General features: G+C 30.3%; 1 long non-coding RNA gene across 1 annotated transcript; it reads right to left on the bottom strand.

Annotated features, from left to right (window-relative positions):
* Window positions 1-16,158: 16,158 nt before the first annotated feature.
* LOC149030556 (uncharacterized) lies at window positions 16,159-16,670 on the bottom strand. The gene is made up of 3 exons (XR_016178560.1): window positions 16,636-16,670; window positions 16,439-16,526; window positions 16,159-16,288 (listed from the first exon to the last, which is right to left on the bottom strand). It is a non-coding gene; the product is annotated as an uncharacterized LOC149030556 (long non-coding RNA).
* Between the last annotated feature and the right edge of the window lie 7,709 nt (window positions 16,671-24,379).

The following is a 24,379-nucleotide window of genomic DNA, read 5'->3' as shown; positions in this document are numbered from 1 at the left end:
TTTTCCTTATCGGATTCGTCGGCTATTATTATCAAGATAAATTCTCTTTCTAAATCTAAATCAACCGAGAAACATCATGCATGCATGCATGCATGCATTCATATGTGTACATATGTAGACGCATGTTTACAAATCTCTGATCAGTCATCTGTATAAGGCTGGACATCAAGAATATTATATTTCAAAAATACAATCACAAAATTGTTTAAGTTACATATATGAAAAGAAAAAATGTAGCTAGAAATGTTCATATGTGTATTTGAAGAGTGAGAATAAATCAGAAAGGATTCTCTTACAGTTTTATAAGAACGTGTCAGTTGGTACAAAGTGAAGCTATTTTCTCTGACTTATCTTCCATTTCACAGAGAGTTTCTTGCTTTAAGGAACACTACCACCATCACCCATTCACCCCTCTGAGACAGACTCCACCCTCGCATATAGTATTTCACGTTATCGCATTTCTGATATACCTACGCGATTGAGAATTCCTCGAGGACTGTCAAATGGCAAAGTCGATATTACCGAAATGCGATAGCCATGGAACCTCGACGACGACAACGACGATAATACTACGCCAAGGGTCGAGAGAAATTATCGTAATTAAGGTCTCCAACCATAGAGGAGACCTTAGCGTGACCCTTTAAGGAGTCTTCGTTATTACCGCGTGTTGCCGAGCTATAAGAAGAAGGGTATTTTATGTGTAAGGTTGGTATATTTTCTATCGAAAATACATTTTATAAAATATGAACGTGATCATTATAAGAAATTACCGTGCTTCGATAATATTTATTATTTAAATATCCAACTTTTTCATATTACTTTTTGTACCAATCAATATTAAATAAATATCTAATATTAATTTAGCTTAACATCGGATTAATTCTAGTCGAAATGTTCCTAAAAACAATTTATTTTCTTATCGATTTACTTTATACAAGTATCTAATTCACGATCAATTTTATAAACATAATTTTCCAAACTTTGAAAAAACAATGAAATTATCGACTAATAAAAAGATACAATATAATACGTTCTTTTTATAAGACGATCTATCTAATCCGAAAAGAAATTACTTTCGCAATTCAAAACGGCTCACATTTGGATGAAATTATGGTGACACTTAAATTAGCACGTTTTCCCTTTAGAAAATTAAGATCAGTCGGGGGTGCTTTCTTACTCGGCAATCCTCCTCCTTTTCTCTTTCTCTCTCTCTCTTTCTCTCTTTTACCAGCTACTCGCAGTGGATTCATTTTACATCACAATTTCAGAGTGGAGTCAATTAAAGCTACTCGTTATGCAACGGAGTATCCTGCAGTCCCAATTTCTTCGCTTGGCTCTTTCTCTCATTGTTTCGTTTCAATATAAGTATATACTAACACACAGACATACTCGAAATCCAAACAGTACACCTAAAGAGAAAGAGACACTCACACACAAACATACTTTGCATAGAATATATAAAAACAGAGAGACGTACGTACATACACACTTTTATACAAAATACACAGATAGACATGTGCACGCACACATGGCAAGATTGAAAGTTTTACACACTTACCCTCACATAGAAAAATTAGATATATAAATATATACATAGTACATACTGTGTACTATATATATATTTTAAAGGAAGCTAGAAATGGTAGGAAGACTTGGTAGTATTTATTTTGTCGAGGAAACGAATGAATTATTTATTTATAAATGCCTAACGAGCCGTCGCAAGGAACCTGGCGCGTACTTCCTTTCTTTCTCTCTCGTCGCCTAATTTAGCCGAGACATGCTAAAAGAGAGAGAGAGGGAAGAGAGATAGCTAGAAACGAAAGGATGAGGAGGAGTTGAAAAGGGGTGATAGGGGGAGGAGTTTGGATGCGGTTAACGGGTGGAGAACTCGAAAGAAGGAAGGAAGGAAGGAAGGAAAGAAAGAGAGATAGCTACGGAAGGGTAAGTTTCTCCCTTCTAGTTGAAGACAAGCGTACAGACATCACGACGATGCACGAGGGTGCACGAGGGTGCACGAGGGTGCACGACGATTCACGACAACGAAATGTACGAGGATGAGGATGAGGATGAGGATGAGGATGAAGACGAAGTTAAGGTTTAGGTTGCTCTGGTGATAGCGGTATACTACTCTTACTATAAGTAAAAAAAAAAAAAAGAAATAAAAGGATTTACAAAAAAAAAAAAAAATGTGGAAAAAGGGAAAAGGAGTGGAGAAAAATAAAACTAGCAGTCCAAAAGCGGAAAAAGTAAGTTTGCCAAGTTAACGTGATTAACGACCCAGACATTTTTGCTCGGCCATAAAGCTGGATTTTATATAAGCGGCTAACGTACCTAAATGAAACTGGTAACGACGTATGTATGTAATAGGTGGTAGTTTGAAATCCAATAAGTAAGAGACAACGTAGATATATTTTGTGTTGTTACGTTCCACTTAACTCTTTTTATTCACTATAAAATATCACTCATATCCGATATTTGGGATCTTCTTCTTCTTCCTTCTTCTTGCGAGAAGTGTCATGTATACGGTTACGTTGATATAACTGATTTTAGTTTTCTTTTTGAAGAAAGTAACGGAGACACGTCATTAAAGAGTGCTTTTTATTGAGTGTTATTTATTTCAAACCTTCTTGTTATGTATTTTAAATAAATTGATAATATTTGTAACATTATTATGAATTATGATATTTCTTAACTGACTCAATCATCTACAGAAAAAAAAACATAAATCCCCTTCGACATTATTCATTAATTGATTTAATTTTTTATAAGAATACAAAAAAGAAAAGAATAAAAGGAAAGAAAAAAAAATGAATACGTTAAATTATATACATACGAATAGACAGAAATCGAGATTGGTTAGTCGAATGATCATTTTGTCGTGAAAGTTTAACGGAGCCAATACCCATAACGATCGAGATACACATACATACACAAATACACACAAGAAAGGCATGGCAAAGTTCGAACACTTACGTCGCTTTAATGACCGTAAACGAGATCATAAATCAAGCGATTATCGGTCATCTCGCTTGAAGTGTACCTTCATTGGCTGTATTATATCGTCTTGAAAGTCTATAATTTTCCTTGCTTTCCATTCTCATCCATCCACCCATCCACCCACCTACCATAAGCCTCCTACCTCGCTCTCTTTTTTCCCGTGTTACAGAGTAGTTTTACGATGCTACGAGTTTTTGAATCGGTTAGTATCATTGAGAGTTTGCTCATCCTACGTATAGGTAAAGTACATACAATAATAATCATCGAGAATGCTAATCGAACGGTTCAATTCGCGATTGTTGGAGATCTTATCGTAGCAATAAGTTCGAAGAAACAGCAAACCCCCCTTTAATGGACTCTTTCATCTACGCGAAGCATAATAGACGCAAAGTGAGTTTAATGGTGCGTACAAGTTAGCATGCTTTAGAAACGTTGGATTATTATACGTACGGTTATTGTGCCTAGGGGATTCATAATCCAAGATAATATCCTATCGATCGTTCTCTTCCCTTACATTTCCTTTATTTTAAGCATGTAAGAGATAGACGGTGTTAATTAAACGTTCATATTAATAATATTGATAAACTAAGAAGATTAAATAAAAGAAAAATTTATCTAAAGTAAGTTTAATCCGTTTCAATCATAAAATCAATATCAACTTATATTATTTATACTAAAGCAAATAATTAGAAAAATTAAACTTTACATAAATTTGTATATCTGTTTTCTTTAATTTGAATATAAGAAAAAATAAAACGTATTAACACTAAAATTACGTAATTGGAATCAAAATATGTAAAATAAACTGTGTAAATAACTATTAAAACTGATTTATACAAAATCGTGTAAGGATGAATTGCGTACGAAATAAGGTACCGTATAAAAAAAGGAGTCCTAGGTTAATAAATTCACATTAAAATGCAAAATTAGTATGTAAAATTGGTGCTGATAACGATGAAAGAGAAGGACAAAAATGCAGAGAGTGGCAGAGACAGAGAGACAAAGACAAAGGGAAAGAGAGAGAGAGAGAGAGATCCGATTAGAATTCACGTCTCGCAGGAAATAATAATATCGGCCAACCGGTAATTTATGTAAACCGGACTTGAAATTACCGGATTCGAATGCCGTGCGCGAGTGCTCGCACTCCCACGAAAATTGTGGATTCTGTCGATACGTGTGGCAAACTGATTGTTTGTAAAGAGGACAACGCCCTTGCTTCGATTTAGTATATGCATATGTACCTATATACGTCAGCGTTAAATTGTATAAGTTCAATTGTATCAATTTAATCATTAAAAACCCTAGGTTTTACATAGATTTAGAGAAATAATTACACATGCCTGAAAGAAAACATATCAAAAGAATTTTATCGTATAACTACAAAATATAATTAAATATAAATTCAATTAAAATTGGTTTATAATAGAATATATTCGTTGGGAATTTTATGTAAAAAAAAAAAAATAAAAGGAATAAAATTTTCTCTATATTTCCTTTGTATTTCTCTCTTTCTCCATTAATCAACTAACATTCGATTCGTGTGCATAATTATACAAAGAAAATAAGGAAAAAGAAAGATATAAGGGAAAGAAAGAAGAAAATAAAAGAAGTAGAAGAAGTATAATAAAGGCGACAAACAAAAAAAAACCTAAAGGAAAAGTCAAAAAGTTGTTAAACGATCGCGAGACAACTCAGCAATGCTCGGTCCTGTTTCCGCCACAAATGCCAACTACCGAGCGCTCTGCTAATTTCTCGGTGAACGAGAGATTTAATTAATTCGTTCATTAATTGTCCACGAAGTTGTGCGACCACCGAGAATCCCGTTACCAGCTCGCGGTCCGACTTTGTGTTTGTGATTTATCGTGAAAACAACGATCGTGAGAGAATTCCCCTTCTACCTTTCTTCTAACCACCCTCCCACCCCCTTTTGCTTTCACTTCCAAACTATTTTTCCGTCTCCTTTTATTTGTATTTTACAATTTTTTCCTTTTTTTTTTGTTTTTTACTCTAGAACAATTTTCATCCTTCAGACTCTTTCTCCTCTTTTTTTTTTTTTTCATTACTTTTTGCAAAATTTTCTTTCTATCTATTTATTTGACTCCCCCCACCCCCGCCTTTTCTATTTTTCTCTCTTGTGTCTTTTCTATTTTTATTATCTTTTATTTTTCTACAATCTTTATGTTCCTACTTTTCTCTTTATCTTTCCTATTTTTCTTATTTTCTTAAACAATTGTCATATTTTCTTACTCACTCCATCACTCACTCTCCCTCTCTTTCTACTTTTCTTTTCTTTTGTACAAAACCTATTTATCTTTCTTTCATTCTATTTTTCAATCTACCTCTCCCTCTTTCTTCCTTGTATTCTATGATTTTTAATTTTCAATTTTTATTTGTTACCCCCAAATTTGATATTATTCCTTTCTTTCTCTTTCTCATTCCACCAATTTATCTACCTTTCTCCCATTTGCATTTCGCATTTTTTCCTCATTTTTATTTTCTTTTACTTTTTGTTCACAATTTCCATATTGTCCTACATCCTATTTTTTTTCTCTCTCTCTGTCTCTCATATGTTTTCCACGTTTGCTATCCTCGCTTATTTTTTTTTCTTTCTATGTTTTCGTATATCATCTCCCCACACATTTTCACCCGTTCCAAAGGATATCCCTTTCACTACGTACGAGGAAAAATCTCACGAGGAAATATCAGAATGGGAGTTGAGCGTGAAGACTATAGCGCATCGAATAAATGGAAAGAAACTTTTTCTTGGTAGTGAGAAAGTGCGGTCTCGTGAATTCATTTGGGCCCTTGACTGATTTTCCACCTGGAGAACTTGCAATTCTTGTGAGTCGAACATATCTCTCTCTCTCTTTCTTTCTCTTTCTCTTTTTTTTTTACCTTTTTTACTCTCCTCTACTTTATTCTTCTTTCTTTTATCCTTTTACTCGTACAAAGCACTTTCTCCATAATCTCCTATTTCGAAAGAGCATTCAAAGACTCTCTCGCTCGAAGCTTCCCTTGGAATTTCAATTTTCACTTATATTCTCTCAACCCCCTCTCTCATCCCTTTCTCAACCTCCTCCCTTCTCTTTTTCTATTTCTCGTTATATTTAAATTCCTTATATCTGGACCGATAACAAATGCAATTACTAGGAACTTTTTTCACCCCCCTTCGCTTACTCAATTTCTCTTTCTCTCTCTCTCTTTCAACTAAACATCTTCAATCAAACTAAAAAGGTTCGAACGTCATCAAGAGTGAGTATTTAACATCTGACAGACACGCGAGAGTAAAGGCTAATTTGTCTAATCCATCTTTCAAGCCTAGAACATACACACTTAGTGTATATAAGTATTGTACATACACATACCCGTATAATACACAAAGCTATAGATATTTTCCTTCCTCTAACCGTTGCTCAGGGTTCCTACATATACCCTTGTTTTCGCGATGATCGATGGTGAGAAACTTCAGGACAATGGATGTTCAAGGCCGTGCATGCTACATTTGTCTTGAGAGTCACGCTAAACCTTAACGTTGCCGAGGATAAAGGCATTCCGTTGAGAACTCGTCATAACTCATAAAAGATGAGTACTAAGCGGTAATTTACGAGCCACCTTTGCGAAATCACTGAGATCATTTTTTTTTGCTCTTCTTTCATTCTTTTTCGTTTCTTTTATTCCAGGTGGACCTATGTTCTCTTATCAATGAAATATATGTATATATTTTTTCTTTTATCTATTATTACCTCTGAATCATTATAAATTAATTATATTGATATTTTTCTTATGTGTTTGGTACTTTTGTAATTCACAATAAATATATAATATAATAATCTTTAAAATATGTTTTAAATTAACAGTAAGAATACATTATATATTAACAAATTATCCACAGACCAAGTAAAATAATTCAAAACAAAGAGAAAATCGAATCGTGTGCATTACAAATGTTGACCCAAATGTGTAACTTAGGAGAAGACCAGTTTAACACCATTAAAAATATATTTCTAACTCTTGAAAGTTGAACACTGTCAACGATACAAGGATTTAGAGAAGATAAAGAAAGAGAGATGAAATAAAGAAAGTATATGAAAGAAAGAAAGAAAAGGAAGGAAGGACATCGTTGATGTCAACGATAAAGTCGGACACACGAAAGCTTTTAACTTTTTCCCGTCTACGCTATTTTTGCGAAAGGAAGGGAGGGGTTTTGAAATAAAATAAAATCAAATCAAATCAAATAGAAATAGAAATATCAATGTAGTTGCATATGGTGTTTGTGTGTGCGTGTATGCAGATTCAATGCAAAACGTGTGTGTCGAGGACATAGAAACGAAAAGTTTAAACGAACGATAGTGGAGATCGAGTAAAAGAAGAGGATGAGAAGAAGCTGGAGAACGAGAGAGGAGGGTTGGTGAAGGGAACTTGTGCTGGGGGTTTGGTTGAAAAATGGAGGAAGAAGGGGGTAAGAAAAGAAAAAAAAACTACGAGAAAGAGAAAGAGAAAGAGAGAGTTGGAAAAAGTATTTCTATTCGTTCTCGTCGTCGTCGTCGTCGTCGTCGTCGTTCCATTGCGAGGAATCCAATGGAACGATGCGACTCGTCCCGGTTCCTTGAACTATCAGTTTCCTGTACTTCTTCTTTTCCCATGTGATTTCATGCAGCAGAAAGGACAATGAAGTAACGCGTCTAGTTCGACATACCTACCATTCGTTTCTCATGAACCCGAAACTCACACAGTTTTTCTATATACACCTACAAAACTTCTGACTACCTTTTTTGTTTCCTCCTTCTATTAATATTTTTTTTTCTGTAAATATATATTCTTATATAAATATTCAATAAACATCTCAATATATATACATATTTGTTTTATTAATTAACTAAAAAGTATGACCAAGAGAGAGAGAGAGAGAGAGAGAGAGAAAGCGAAATGTTATACAAACGAATAATGCTATCATATATGCGCGCATATAAATAAATACTTTGAAAGTATTTTATAAATAAAATTCTACTCTACTGGATTTTTTTTCTTTTTTTTATTAATTAACTGAAGTATCCCATGAATGAAAAATTATACGAAACAATACTATTATCATACACGTCCGCGCGTCCTCGTAAATACAGTACTTTGAAAGTAATTTAATAAATAAAATTGAGCCCTATATACACTGATTTGTTTTATTAATTAAATGAAGTATTATATTACTCAAGGATTATAGAAAAAAAATAAAAAAAATAATACTGTTACGCGTCAACATTGAACCTATGGTAAAAAAGAAAAAAAAGAAAAATAACTATTAGTTAAAAATATTACAGGATAATGTATTGTATTATTATTTTCTTTTGAAATTCTTCTTTGAACGAGACAACAAATATAAAACATACGCAAATAATTTTATGTTAATTAATATTTTCGTTTCACCCTGTTAATATTATATCCAAGGAAATATTGTTCATATAAAATTTACTAAATATAATTTCAGAAAGAAATCGTGTGCATTTATATAAATTCTTATGTTACAATATTTTCTATCAAATTTTTTGATTCAAACTAAGTCAATTAAAAACGTAAAAATGAGCTAAAGTTTCCCTTGCAATTTCTACATATTGTTTCTCTATTTTGTTATTATTCTATCTTTCCTTTCCCTTTTTTCTTTTTCTTTTCATTTTCAAACGAATGAATCTTCGTAAAGGTTTTAGAACGGAACGATAATTGAATGGGGGAAAAATCGATTAATTAAAAAAGCGTATCCAACGGATGGTAGTTGGTAAAAATGGCGTACAACTTCGTCCAGCGTAAAGATTTTAATATCGTAGAAGGAAAGAAGGTACTCTTATTCTCCACCTTCTTCAAGGTGTTTCATATTCATAGCGCAGGTAGCTGTTCCGTTAATTTCATCGACGATGCCCACGGCCCTGGGATTCGCGTCTCGACGCTTCGTCGCTCATGGAACCTGTTATGGAAAGTACGCGACAAAAATTCTTAATCATTCTCAGCGAATTTCAATAGTAGAACAACGTATTAAAAATATAAAAATTTTAACTATTATCATTTAAAATTAAAATAAAAAAAAAAGAACATTTGGATTATCTAAAAAAAAAATCTTTTTCATTTATAAATAAAACAATTCGTGTCTTACGATGTACCCGATAAAACAAAGTATATTAATTAATGAACATTACAAATGAAAACTGTAATCGTTATAAATAATAAAAAAAAAAAGATCAACAAAATAACGTGAGACAAACTTTAGTTATCAATAAAATACTGGAATATCGTAAGAGTACGTACTATTTGAAAATTTTGCAAATATTCTAACAAAAAGGATAACACATTTTGACATTAACTTATTGATGAGATCAAAACGATTTCTTACTTCTAACAATAAGACGGAAAAGAATAAAAACAAGATCCATTTAAAAAACAAACAAGAAAAAGAAAACTGGTGATCAATTTGACGCCAGGTGGAGTCATCCATAACAAAAAAGAATATTCAATGTGACGCCAGACGGTGTCATCCTTAGATAAGGTGGTAAAAAAAAAAATAAGAGACAAAGATCTTGGGATTCGCGTCTCGACGCTTCGATGCCCATAAAAGCTGTTATATCAAATACGAGACACAAATTTTTAATCATACGAGAACAAAAAAAGATTCTTAGATATTCTCGACAAATTTTTATAATACAACAACGTGCATTAATAAAATAGAAAAATAAAACACCTCATCATTTTTAATTAAAATAGATAGAAAATTTATACAACAAATAAATACTACAAATTTTCTATTTGTTCGTAGCACTCAACTTGGAGTTTGAATATAATCGTCTGAAAGAATAATAATAAAAAAAATAAAACGAAAGACAGAAGAGTATTTTGTCGAGAAGCATCTAAGAGATAAAAGAAAACTCTACTCGAAAAGAATATTCATATTCGAATTGACCCGATAACGCGAGATATGTGTACATGCATATACAATATTTCGAATAAGAACAATTTGACGTATCTTTAACGTCGGTCTCGTATGAACGAAAAGTTTATTCGTCCTTCAGAGTTTGGATTATTTTAAGCTGACTCATCGCATACATGGCCCAGTACACTTGGGAATATATCGGAGATATGTACGTATTTTCATGTTTTCTATTTTTCTATCTCTATCTCTATCTTTGTCTTTTTCTATCCCCCTCACACGTTCTTTATTTTACCTTTTTTTTGTCAACGACATCAATAGAAATATATATGGTACAACGAATAGAAAAAGGATGTTGTGCATATACAGTGACTCTCAAAAATATTCGAACGTTACAGTATGTCCAATTGCATGGCTTTATATTTCGATTTTTTGTAAAGCAGTAATCATAGTTATTGTTTTAAACAATAGGTTATTTATTAAACTTAATAACTTTTTCTTCTTCTTTTAATTATTTTAGTATGTCTCTTTGCAGTTTAAATTTCCCATTAGAATAATCAAAATAGTGTTATAATCAACAGTGACACTTAAGTATGACTAAATTTGTGAGTTCATATTTTATTTGTTAATAAAGAAATAATTTTCGTTATAATTATTAGAAATAGATTGTTAATTATTCTTGATAAACCTAAATTATTTACGTAAAATAGTCACATATATTATATGATTATTATTTTTCATTTTTAAATAATCGAATTGTGAAGTTAAAATAATAGTTTCAGTGTCCGAATATTTTTGGGAATCACTGTATACATGATCAAAACAGATGCAACGATGCAGTACTTCTATTTCTCTGTCATTCTCTTTTTCTAACTCTCTCTTACTCATTCATTCACTCAGTCGTTGAAAATTTCTTGTCGTGCTTCACGACAGTCACGATTTCGTTCCATCCGAATCGTAAGCGAATTCAAGAGTACACGCACGCACGCTGAATAAGCGCTTAAACGTCGAACGTCGATCGTGATGTCGACGTACGGATACCATTTTTCTTTCTCTTTCTATTCCTCTTTTTGTAACTCACAGAATTTTATATAGAAACTTCCTTTTTCTGGTTAGTTAAGAAAATTTAAATTCAACGACAGGAAATGAAAAAGAAAAAAATCAATAGATTAATAGAAGGAAGAATAATTGACTGCGAAACTTTTTTTAAAACACCGTGAACCATTTCTTTATCCGCGTATTTGAAATATTAATTTGAGTTTAATATATATTTTGTTGAGAAAAACGTATGCAAAATGTTTGGTACATTTTAATAAATATTTAAAGTTATATTTGTTTATAGAATTTCAAATATCAATGTATATGTGATATTTAATTTTTATGCGTGCCTTCAGAAATGCCACTATACATATATTTAAAAATGAAACAATTTCAGGAAATCGAAGAGAAGAAAATCTCAAAGGTTTGTTGTTAAATCCAACGATGATCACCTGTAACAAAAAGAAAACTATTTTAATCATACAATCAAGTGATACAGAAGTAGCCTAATATATGAATCGTCCAAGTCGCAGATGCACTTTTCAAATTGAATTCTCTATTTATTTTTATCAAATCTCTATTTCAAGTTGCAATAATTTAAAATTTAAACGCGTGATTTTACATTTACATAAAAATATATACATATAAAAAAAAAAGAAGAGTACAGATATAAAGTAACTACAAAAAAAATATCTATTAATTATTATAAAATACTTTTAAACTACTATTCTATAGAAGAGAGAAATTGCAAGTTTAATAAAATACGATTACAGTGAAAAAATTTAAAGACAAAACAAGAAAAGGAAAATTACTTTAATAATCACCAAACGTTAATTGAAAATTAAAATTTAATAATAAGGGAATTTTTGATGTTTTTGACTCTAACTAACTAAACACATATGCATCTTTTTGACGATATAGACACGAATTTGGTGTCCCAAGGAGATGGAATGAACCATCATCTCCAATTACAACTAGAAATTAATGACGAGCAAAAAATTAATACAATAAAATGTAAAATATGACTAAAGAACCATTCTCTAAAGGTTCGAACATGCTGTTGAACCTTCGAAAATAATTCAGTAGCCTGTAGTTGCCCTCTTGAGCCACAATATGTGGGGGCCTCTTCGGCATATGCCTCTTCTTTCTTCATTCCTGAAAGCTGCATTTGGACATTTCCTATGTGCGAGCAAGATAAGATTTTTCATACTACTTTTGCAAATAAACTCGTATTTTATTATGATTCTAATTCTAAATTATTACAAAATTAATTTACATTCCGCGTTCACTTTTTTAGCTCGTGGACCATCAATGAACTTAGAGTTCATTGACCATACACGAGAATATTTAATCGAATGTCCAAGCAGATAATATTTTCCCTCGATGACCTAATAACACTTCGCACTTTTAACGTCGAGTAATAAAATCGAATTGAAATAAATAGTGCAATAAATCTAATGCATTTTCTTGCAATACTTTTATTTCAATTATTCATTATATTTAATTATACCAAATATTTCCAGCTGTAAGACGAAATCGCGATAGTGCGTAGTGCTAATCCTGAAATACTTAAAGCTAAGTATCAAATGCATCAAAGAATTTGCGAAATTGATTCGACTCTATCTCGTTTGAGGTAAAATCGAAGTAGAAATAAACCTTTCAAATGGTTGCAAATACCTTTGAATCATGATACATAATAAAGATCACAGAATAGTCACAAAATAAATGAACAAATCAAGCATAATAGAATGAGATGATAAAATTTTGTAACAATTCTGTATAAACCAGGAGGCGGAATTTCCACTCCGGAGTGGAAGCAAGAAGTCTAATGCCTTTCCTGGATCCTACCTACTTAAAATTAAAGTTTTCCCATTCATTCTGAGAAGTATGCTACCTGCCTGCCTATTATCCATATTTTTACCCATTTTAAGAAAAACCATACATACCCACCCACTCACTCCACGGTTCTCACACATACCACCAGGGTGCAAAAGCCTAAACTAGAGAGCATGCCCCGGGGCACCTCCGACACCCTAGTTCAACCACGTTTTCTAAACTTATATGCTAATGGGTATACGTACGTTTTGCTGTAATCGTCTGCCAAGGCTAGTGATTATTGCATAAATAACTAAAGAAAAAATACAAGTATACACTAGTATATATATGCATACTAGTTATATACGTGTATGTTTCCACAAATAAATGTGGGGACTCTACTATGCAAGCGATTATACAAAAAAATCAAAATAAATATTTAATATAAATATAAGAATAGTAGTAGTGCTTTGAGTATTTAATGATGTATTAAATGAATAAAAAATATCGCGAAACGATGTACAATGCACACTACCTAAAACGCACACACAGGTGTAAAGTACATCGTGCAATCACTAGCACAATAACAGCCGCCAATAGGGGAAAAAACTAAAACTAAACCCACGCTAACTGTTTCTCACCCATACGTGTAACACCTGGGCACACGCATAGATGAGAACGCAGAGAGTATGGGGGGAGAAACGGGAGATTAGTATATTAGAAGCTGAAAATCCTGATCTAAAAAATATGATTAAGACATAAACACATAAATACATTTGTATAAAAATTCATCTAAGCGACTAAGGACTCTACAAGTCATTTGGTGAATAATGACTTAAACAAGCGAATGAAAAAAAAAGTTACCCCATATGAAACAATTATAGTTTCGAGGTAAGGATGTATTGAAAGACTCTACAATAATGATGGATATTTTTTGCAAACCTCGGACGACTTTTTCATTAAATGGCTGTTCTAATTAAAGAACTGGGCTTTGAGCCGCCACTTAACTGCTAAAGTCTATCCGTCGCGAATGAGTTTGTCTTCTTGCTCATTTATTTAAAATATCGAAATATCGACATATCAAAATTAATCTCAATTAGATAAACTATACACGAAGCAATGCATGTAAGACATTTATTACATGCTTTTAACACGTAATAAAAAAGAGATTGCATTTATTAATTGCATTATGAATTAAATGAATTTAACCGATGAGACAAGAAAACCTATCCTGAACTAATAATAAAACATACAATAAAATATACAATTTTCATGAGTAACTCCTAAAAAGGAATTACTCATGTGCTCGTCAATAATTTATTTAAATAATTACAACCAGTAACTCGTGCCGATTTGGACCTTTCATCCTCGGCATGATTGAGCACTGGAGGGACTTTAAATAAAAACTCACGGTTTAAGAAGTTCTGCGATGGCTCCAAAACACTCCTACTTCGCAGCAAATATCTTAGTTTAACGATGGAAGACGATACTCGATTTGCCATTGAAGAAGATCCATCGAAGAATTCATCCAACATCTTTGAAAGGAAGAGAATCCATGGTTATATCTGTAAAATAAAATAGAACAATACGATAAGTTATCTAGAATATTATCCAAAATCATATAAAATAAAATCGAATAAAATGTAAGTAAAAGTGAATACTTACAATGCATTCCTATGGGACGAAGCTCAATGGCATCATATTAATGCACACCTCGCGTGAATCTAATAACGCGGTATGAACGAAAATAAGAAACTATAGATGAGTTTCTTATCGCGAAACCGATATTTTATTATACGACGAACAACACTGACTCTAATTCGCGTTTGATTTTAACTTATTACTCGCCCGATCACTGATTCTAAACTGCACTAATTCAAAGACTGCATTGCACGCAGTTTGATAATACCACCATAAACACTGCACATATTGCTTCGCGCACTATTGCAATCTGAAACTGAAATAAAAAACAATACTATTAATATCATTACTATTACAGAAAATAATTAAAATTTTAAGGAATTATTTAATAAAAAAATATACTCACTTTAAATTTTTATTAGTGAATGCACAATTGGTCTCCAATCCTTAGGATGATGATGACAATGCACAAATAATGACTATAAAACATATATAATAATAAATGCAATTAATTCAATTAACACTAGATTTATGGACCGAGCAAATGTGATTCATTTCAAACTTTTTTGTTACATATATATAAAATAGAAATATTTCAATTAATTGTAATTTAATAAAATTTAAATTTAATTACTTTTAAAATAGAATATTTTTTAAAAATATATATTAATTTTTAATGCTGTAATGAAATATGCATAAATATTAATTCCTCTCCTCTACCAACTTTTTCATTTAAACAACGTTTGTAAATTTTTAAATAATAGTGAACAAATCTAGTGTTAAACGAATTTCTAAATGAATTTAATAAATAAAATGTGAATATATACCATTCCAACGATGATCTGAAACACAAATAAAAACAATATTATATAAATCGTTGTTATATAAAAATTTCTACAGTTATTGAGAAAATGTTTAATAGAAAAATATACTCACTTTGATGGATGCAGGATGAATGCAGGATGGGTATCCTACCCTTAGGATGACGATGAGCACAAGTTTAAACCGAATAAAAGAAACTTGCGAGTTTCTTAACCGAGCAAACGAAACTTTAACATGCGACGATCAACACTGAATCTACTTGTCGACTTTTTTATATTTTATTTTAACACGATGCAACACACGAGAACCTCATTGCCTACGCGCTCGATTGCAATGATTTTCTGAAACAGAAAAAGAAAAAGAACAATTAAGATCATTGTTGTAATAAAAATCAATTGAAATTATCATAGAAATGTTTGATAGTAAAATATACTTACTTTTAGTCTTCGTTGATGACTGCAGGATGGGTATCCTACCCTTAGGATGACGATGTATAAAATAAAATTAAATAAAAAGTCTGAAAAGAGCTGAAACATACTAAAGACTATATTACAATATTTCCTGTAAATCATTTCTGAAGGCAGGGCACACATTAAAACCATTGAATATTTTTGATAGAATGGTATTCAAGTTATTAAATATTTGTGAAATTTATCAAAGTATGCAACTATTTGCTTGCTAAATTACATACAAAGTATGTAATGCTAGTAAAAATATTAATTAAAAATCTTTAAAGTTGTCTAAATAAAACAGTAATTGTATCAGCAAACTCAATAAAGAGTAACATAAAAAATAAACCAGATTTTATACCATTCTATGCAATGAAAAGCTTTTTAAACTATTAAAATCAAAACGATAACGTTAGAAATAAAACTATTAAATAATTTAATACGATTTATTTTCGTAGATGTTGTCTCGTTGAAAGATAGATGACGAATAAGAGGTACGTTACTACATAACCTTGGTAGAGGAGATCTCGGGAGTGTCGAACGCTCGGCTATTATACCTATGTTATCGGCTGTTTACGTTTTGTTGTCGGAAATTCGACGAAGAAAATTCCTCGAGAAATTCCTGGAAATAAAAATACACATTTATAATAACTTATATGTCGAGTGTATTGTTTTCTTATTCTTCTTCTCTCTCTCTCACTCCTTCTCTCTCATTCTTTCTGTAGTATTTCTATATGCTTATATGCTTATATTTAAAAATAATAATGCTCACCTCGCCGTACATGGAGAAGATAAAAAAAGTTGCCACAAGGTTAAAATATTAGTGAATTCGTGTTATAACTCTTCCCATGCTTAGAAAGCTAAAAAATAAAAGTAAAATATGAAAAAACTCACGTATAACATTCGTTATATATAACACCATATATATAACAGGAAGGTGTACGTTAGATAATTAATTGAAACAATTACCTGAAATTAACGGGATAACAAAATCCGCTGCAACAAGTATATAGATGACTGATTAAAAAGTTCGAAAGATTCGCCATATTGATGCGCATAAAACAGGCGCATAAGATTGGCGCGAAAATACTGCATGCGCGAAAATGATGCGCAGTAGATTTTCTTTCCACCTATAATAAAAACAAATTTCGAATGATTAAAAATACGATATAGAAGCATAAAAATTGTCAAAATATACTCAAAAAATCAAAATTGATCCTTATATCCTTTATATATTATAATAGAAAGGTGTAAACCTTACAAAATATCTATTAATTACCTGATCTTAACGGGACGATGACACTCCGATGTGTTCTCCACGAAAGACGCCATGAAACTGAAGAATTCGGACGAAAGCTTGGCCGTGATTGGCTAATTCATTTTTTTGAACATGAAAAGGGTCTTCACAGCTTCTTACACGGACAGAATCTGACCTTCCTCATGACCACGCTGGTCAAACTACATATGATAATTTATTTATTAAATAAATTAAAAATCATTTCTATTTTTCTAATAAATGTACACAATACTTATAAATATTCTAAAAATAATGAATAGAATAAAAACAATGTAGACATTAAGAGATCTTTGTCGTTTTGCATAAAAGAATACAATCGTATAGAAGAGAATTGTCGATAGAAAAATGTCTAATATGAAATGTAGCATATGAAAGAATAAATTCCCAAAATCTGTATCGATAAAGAATCCTCACAATTGAAATACTTTCAGAGATGCATAATTGTTTTAAAAATATTCATAACAACGTTTATACACGATTCACACACGAAGATTATTCCACATGCTTTTCTATGCTATAAGATACTACATTCTCTTTATCTTATTCATTATTTTTAGAATAATTATGAATAATGTGTACATTTTATTTGTAATCGAAAAAAGAAACACAAATTTATAACATATCAAAATTGTTTTCTATTTAATATATGTTAAATTGTGAGATAGTAGAAACCTGCTTTAAAAAATAAAATATGCATTATAACAAAAATAATTTTATCCTGAAATTAAATAAAATAAATATTACAATAAAAGATTTCTTGTTTTATCGGTGTAATGCCTGTAACATTGTAAAAGTTATTAAAAAACATTATAAGGTAATTAGTTTCTGGAGATGAAATGGATAGAAGGAGCCAAGGAAAGGAATAAAAATATGTTCATTGGAAAATTACAGAAACTAATTACAATTACAATGTTTATGGTAAGCGGTCTTTGGCTGGATTTTACTTGCAATGGAATGTAAAACATATCAAATATGTTAAACATTACATGGAAAGTAAAATACCATTGCCCAGGTCTAACCACGAGGAGGTAACCGCTTCTGAAGACCCAAGAGGGATGTGCATCCTAAAGATGCTCACATCCGAATATAATTCAAAGGAATGAATCTAACTCTTAGGCCCCACCATAAGAGTACCATTCAAAAAATCGTTAAAATTATTATCGAAAATACCAGAGAAAAATTTCAATATTAAAAAATACAAAATGAAAGACAAGGAGTGTAATCTGAAAAGAAATTCAATAAAATCATCGATGATACTTAAAACTAACACACCCTAGAATAACTTCAACTTATAGAAATACAATCTATATACATTTATATACATAATTTTCAATCTACATAAAATAAAGTATAATAAATAAAAAGAGTATACAATTATAAGTTGTACCATGTAATCTATAAATAAAGAAAATACATTAAAAATAATGATGTTCGCACATGTGCGATGCTACAAAGAGAATTATATAAAGATACAAATTTTCATTTTATTTATACAAATAATTATTTTATACTATCTTACATTACCAAGTCCACTTCTTGTTCCTTTTTGGTCCTCCTTTGGTCAACCTGTGGTCGTTTCCTTACCATAGTCCAATCTGCAACAGAAAACAAAGGGATAAAAAAGAGTTAAAACATAAAAGGGATAGGAAAAAAGGGGGGATGGGTATAACTTTTAAAGCGGAACTTTTCACGATTTTTTTTTAAAGTGGTTTCCCCCCGATTAGACTAGTCCACTGACTCTAAATTTAGGAGAAACCTACACTAAATGTTCAGTCCAACACCGTATACTATTGCGAACTTACGGAAATGAATCCTTGGGTCCGTCTAACAATTAGCGGAAGATGCCTTCCCTTACAATGAAGCTTCAGTTTCCCATGCTAAATGCATATCTATCAATGCATATCAAAAAGCCAAAAAAGAAAAAAAGAAAAAAAAAGGACGGTAGTTCAAGTTTAAAAGTTAAATGAACATGATTCTATCCTTGGGAGTAAGAAGATAGAATCATGGCTCGCGTGGGCAGGGTCGCATCCCTGAAGTAAATTCTTTATTTGTAAATGGTACCACCCTTTACGAACAAAAAATTTACCCGCTACCCATTAAACCGCTTCTGAAACAGAAATTTTTAATGAATATTAATACAATTTTATTTGCAATGTAAGTAATTGGAGTATATTATATTACCTTCCGATCTAGGAACGCAATCAAGTTGAAGACAGTTATCTGATAAATTGAAAAAATAAATTCATATTAAAATTATCTTCTATTCAAAGTATGTTAATAGGTATGTAACGTTTAAATTAATGTATATGCGTTGAAACAATCTGAAAAATAATTAAAGTATATTAAAATAATGAAATAATTGTTAAACAATCGATAGAAGTATCGATTATTATTTAAAAGTACGGAATATATTTTCGGAGTACCTTCCTCTTCGAAATGCACTAATAGACTGAGCTGTTGTTCTCTAAAACAAAACATTGATTAGAAAGTTGTTTATATGACTTCATATATGTTGATCATGTGTGCAACGGTAATTAAAATTCTAATAAAGAAAATTCAATATTATAACGTACAGATTTTATTATTTTATCTATTCTAACGTAATTATTTTATTGTTCCTGCGCAGTGATGACTTCGAGTGTTTAATTGTCCTGTAATATAAGTACAGTGTATAGGAATATTATATTAATTGTTAATTAATCGATAGAAGTATTAATTATTGTTTAAAAGTACGAGATATATTATTGGAGTACCTTCCTCTTCGAAATTCACTTGCAGACTGACCCATTGTTCTCTAAAACAAAACATTAATTAGAAAGTTGTTTATGATTTTTCTTATGTGGATTATTTCTGTAACGATAATAATAATTCTAATAATGAAAATTTAATATTATAACGTTCAAATTTTATTATTTTATTCATTCTAATGTAATTATTTTATTGCTCATGCGCAGTGATGACTACGAGTGTTAAATTATGCTGTAATATAAGTACAGTGTATAAGAATATTATATTAATTATTAATTAATCGATAGAAGTATTAATTATTGTTTAAAAGTACGAGATATATTATTGGAGTTCCTTCCTCTTCGAAATTCACTTGCAGACTGACCCATTGTTCTCTAAAACAAAACATTAATTAGAAAGTTGTTTATATGACTTCATATATGTTGATCATGTGTGCAACGGTAATTAAAATTCTAATAAAGAAAATTCAATATTATAACGTACAGATTTTATTATTTTATCTATTCTAACGTAATTATTTTATTGTTCCTGCGCAGTGATGACTTCGAGTGTTTAATTGTCCTGTAATATAAGTACAGTGTATAAGAATATTATATTAATTGTTAATTAATCGATAGAAGTATTAATTATTGTTTAAAAGTACGAGATATATTATTGGAGTACCTTCCTCTTCGAAATTCACTTGCAGACTGACCCATTGTTCTCTAAAACAAAACATTATTTAGAAAGTTGTTTATGATTTTTCTTATGTGGATTATTTCTGTAACGATAATAATAATTCTAATAAAGAAAATTCAATATTATAACGTACAGATTTTATTATTTTATCTATTCTAACGTAATTATTTTATTGTTCCTGCGCAGTGATGACTTCGAGTGTTTAATTGTCCTGTAATATAAGTACAGTGTATAGGAATATTATATTAATTGTTAATTAATCGATAGAAGTATTAATTATTGTTTAAAAGTACGAGATATATTATTGGAGTACCTTCCTCTTCGAAATTCACTTGCAGACTGACCCATTGTTCTCTAAAACAAAACATTAATTAGAAAGTTGTTTATGATTTTTCTTATGTGGATTATTTCTGTAACGATAATAATAATTCTAATAATGAAAATTTAATATTATAACGTTCAAATTTTATTATTTTATTCATTCTAATGTAATTATTTTATTGTTCCTGCGCAGTGATGACTTCGAGTGTTTAATTGTCCTGTAATATAAGTACAGTGTATAGGAATATTATATTAATTGTTAATTAATCGATAGAAGTATTAATTATTGTTTAAAAGTACGAGATATATTATTGGAGTACCTTCCTCTTCGAAATTCACTTGCAGACTGACCCATTGTTCTCTAAAACAAAACATTAATTAGAAAGTTGTTTATGATTTTTCTTATGTGGATTATTTCTGTAACGATAATAATAATTCTAATAATGAAAATTTAATATTATAACGTTCAAATTTTATTATTTTATTCATTCTAATGTAATTATTTTATTGCTCATGCGCAGTGATGACTACGAGTGTTTAATTGTCCTGTAATATAAGTACAGTGTATAAGAATATTATATTAATTATTAATTAATCGATAGAAGTATTAATTATTGTTTAAAAGTACGAGATAAATTATTGGAGTACCTTCCTCTTCGAAATTCACTTATACACTGAGCCGTTGTTCTTTAAAACTAAACATTAATTAGAAAGTTGTTTATATTTCTTTTTTTTTATTTCGAGCATGTGTGCAACTGTAGTAATAATTCTAATAAAGAAAATTCAATATTATAACGTACAGATTTTATTATTTTATTTATTCTAATGTAATTATTTTATTGTTCATGAGCAGTGATGACTTCGAGTGTTAAATTATTTGTAATATAAGTAGAGTGTATTAGAATATTAAAATAATTGTTAATTAATCGATAGAAGTATTAATAACTGTTTAAAAGTGTGAAATATATTTTCGGAGTTCCTTCCTCTTCGAAATTTATTTATAGACTGAGCCATTCATTAGAATGATAAAATAATTGTTAAATAATTAATATAAGTGCATATTGTTATCTAATAACTTATAACATATGATCTATGTACCTTTCCCTTCAAGATTCACCTTTTAACTGAGACATTATCCTCTATAAAAATGCTTTCATTCAATGTTGGTTATGTTGTTTTCCAAATGTTGCCCATGTATGTAACAAAATAAAACATTCCAATTAAACAGAGATTAACATTATAACTCTCTTCATGTTATTACTACTTTTATTAAATACACATGTAACTTATAATCATTATAAAAATAATGAATACAATAAAAAAGAATGCATACTATAAACATTATCTCAATGCTCACGAGAAAAAAATTATGTATAAAAGAAACTTTGTCAAAGAAATTTGCAAAACAATTGACAATCTATCGCTTGCCAACAATAGAAAAGTCCCTATAATTTGTTTCTTCAACGTAAAAACTCGCCTTTAGGATAAAGATTTAATTTTATACGTGTGGCAGGCGATAGATTGTCAATTGTTTGACAAATTTCTTTGAAAAAGTTTCTCTTCTACATGATTATTTTCTCGTATGCAATGAGATAATGTTCTTATTATGTATTCTTTTTTTGTTTTATTCATTATTTTTGTAATGTTTACAATTAAAGTTTGTAAAGTATTGTGTATAGTGAAAATAGTGTAAAAATAAGAGAATTATAATCTGAAATTCTGTTTATTTCGAATGTTATGTGCGTTGCATACATGGGCAAATTTGGAAAATAACCTAAACAACATTAAAATAAAAGTACTTTTATAGAGGATAATGCCTCAGTTAAAAGGTGAATCTCGAAGAGAAAGGTACATAAATCATATGTAATGAGTTTTTCAATAAAAATAGACACTCTCATTCTTTAATTAACAATTATTTTATTATTCTAATATACTGTAATTACATTTCAGATTGTTTCTATGCATATACATTGGTTTAAACATTTCATAGGATTTAAGGTATATTAAATAGAAAATAATTTTGATATGTTATAAAAGTATGTTTCTTTTTTCGATTACAAATAAAATGTACACATTATTCATAATTATTTTAAAAATAATGAATAGAATAAAGAGAATGTAGTATCTTATAGCATAGAAAATCATGTAGAATGATCTTCGTGTGAATCGTGTATTAACGTTATTGTAAATATTTTAGAAACAATGCACATCTTATGCATTTCTGAAAGTATTTAAATTGTGAGGATTCTTTATCGATACAGATTTTGGCAATTTATTCTTTCATATGCTGCATTTTATATTAGACATTTTTATATCGACAATTCTCTTCTATACGATTGTATTCTTTTGTGCAAAACGACAAAGTTTTCGTAATGTCTACATTGTCTTTATTCTTTCCATTATTTTTAGAATATTTATAAGTGTTGTGTACATTTATTAGAAAAATAGAAATGATTTTTAATTTATTTAATAAATAAATATTCATATGTAGTTTGACCAGCGTGGTCATAAAGAAGGTCAGATTCTGTCCGTGTAAGAAGCTGTGAAGACCCTTTTCATGTTCAAAAAAATGAATTAGCCAATCACAGCCCGTCTTTCGTCCGAATTCTTCAGTTTCATGGCGTCATTCGTGGAGAACACATCGGAGTGTCATCGTCCCGTTAAGATCAGGTAATTAAAAGATATTTTGTAAGGTGCACACCTTTCTATTACAATATATAAAGGATAAAAGGTTCAATTTTGATTTTTTGAGTATATTTTGATAATTTGTGTGGTCCTATATCGTATTTTTAATCATTCGAAATTTTTCTTTATTATAGGTGGAAAGAAAATCTACTGCGCATCATTTTCGCGCATGCAGTATTTTCGCGCCAGTCTTACGCGCCTGCTTTATGCACTGCAATATGGCGAATCTTTCGAATTTTTTAATCTGCGATTTGTATACTTGTTGCAGCGGATTTGGTTATCCTGTTAATTTCAGGTAATTGTTTCAATTAATATTTTAATTAAAATTTAAATTCAATTAATATTATATATAACGAATGTTATATATCAAATGCGTACTACATGCATAATTTTTATATGTGTTTTCATATTTTACTTTCTTTTAGCTTTCTTAACATGGGAAGAGTTATAACAGGAGTTCACTAATCTTTTAACCTTGTGGCAACTTTTTTTATCTTCTCCATATATGGCGAGGTGAGCATTATTTCTTTTAAATATAATCATATACGCATATAGAAATACTACAGAAAGAGTGAGAGAGAAGGAGTGAGAGAAAAAGAGAGAGAGGAAGAATAAGAAAACAATACACTCGACATATAAGCTACTATATAAATGTGTATTTATATTTGTAGGTATTTCTCGAGTCGACGACAAAACGTAAACAGCCGATAACATAGGTATAATAGCCGAGCGTTCGACACTCCCGAGATCCCCTCTACCAAGGTTATGTAGTAACGTACCTCTTATTCGTCATCTATCTTTCAACGAGACAACATAAACGAAAATAAGGCGTATTAAATTATTTAATAATTTTATTTCTAACATTATCTTTTTGATTTTAATAGTTTAAAAAGTTTTTCATTGCATAGAATGGTATAAAATCTGGTTTATTTTTTATGTTACTCTTTATTGAGTTTGCTGATACAATTACTGTTTTATTTAGAC

The sequence above is a fragment of the Polistes dominula genome, unplaced genomic scaffold (assembly GCF_049000335.1).
Source record: "Polistes dominula isolate Pdom_NZ unplaced genomic scaffold, Pdom_raw_medaka contig_11, whole genome shotgun sequence".
Lineage (NCBI taxonomy): Eukaryota > Metazoa > Arthropoda > Insecta > Hymenoptera > Vespidae > Polistes > Polistes dominula.
This window is presented reverse-complemented; position numbering and strand designations above follow the sequence as displayed.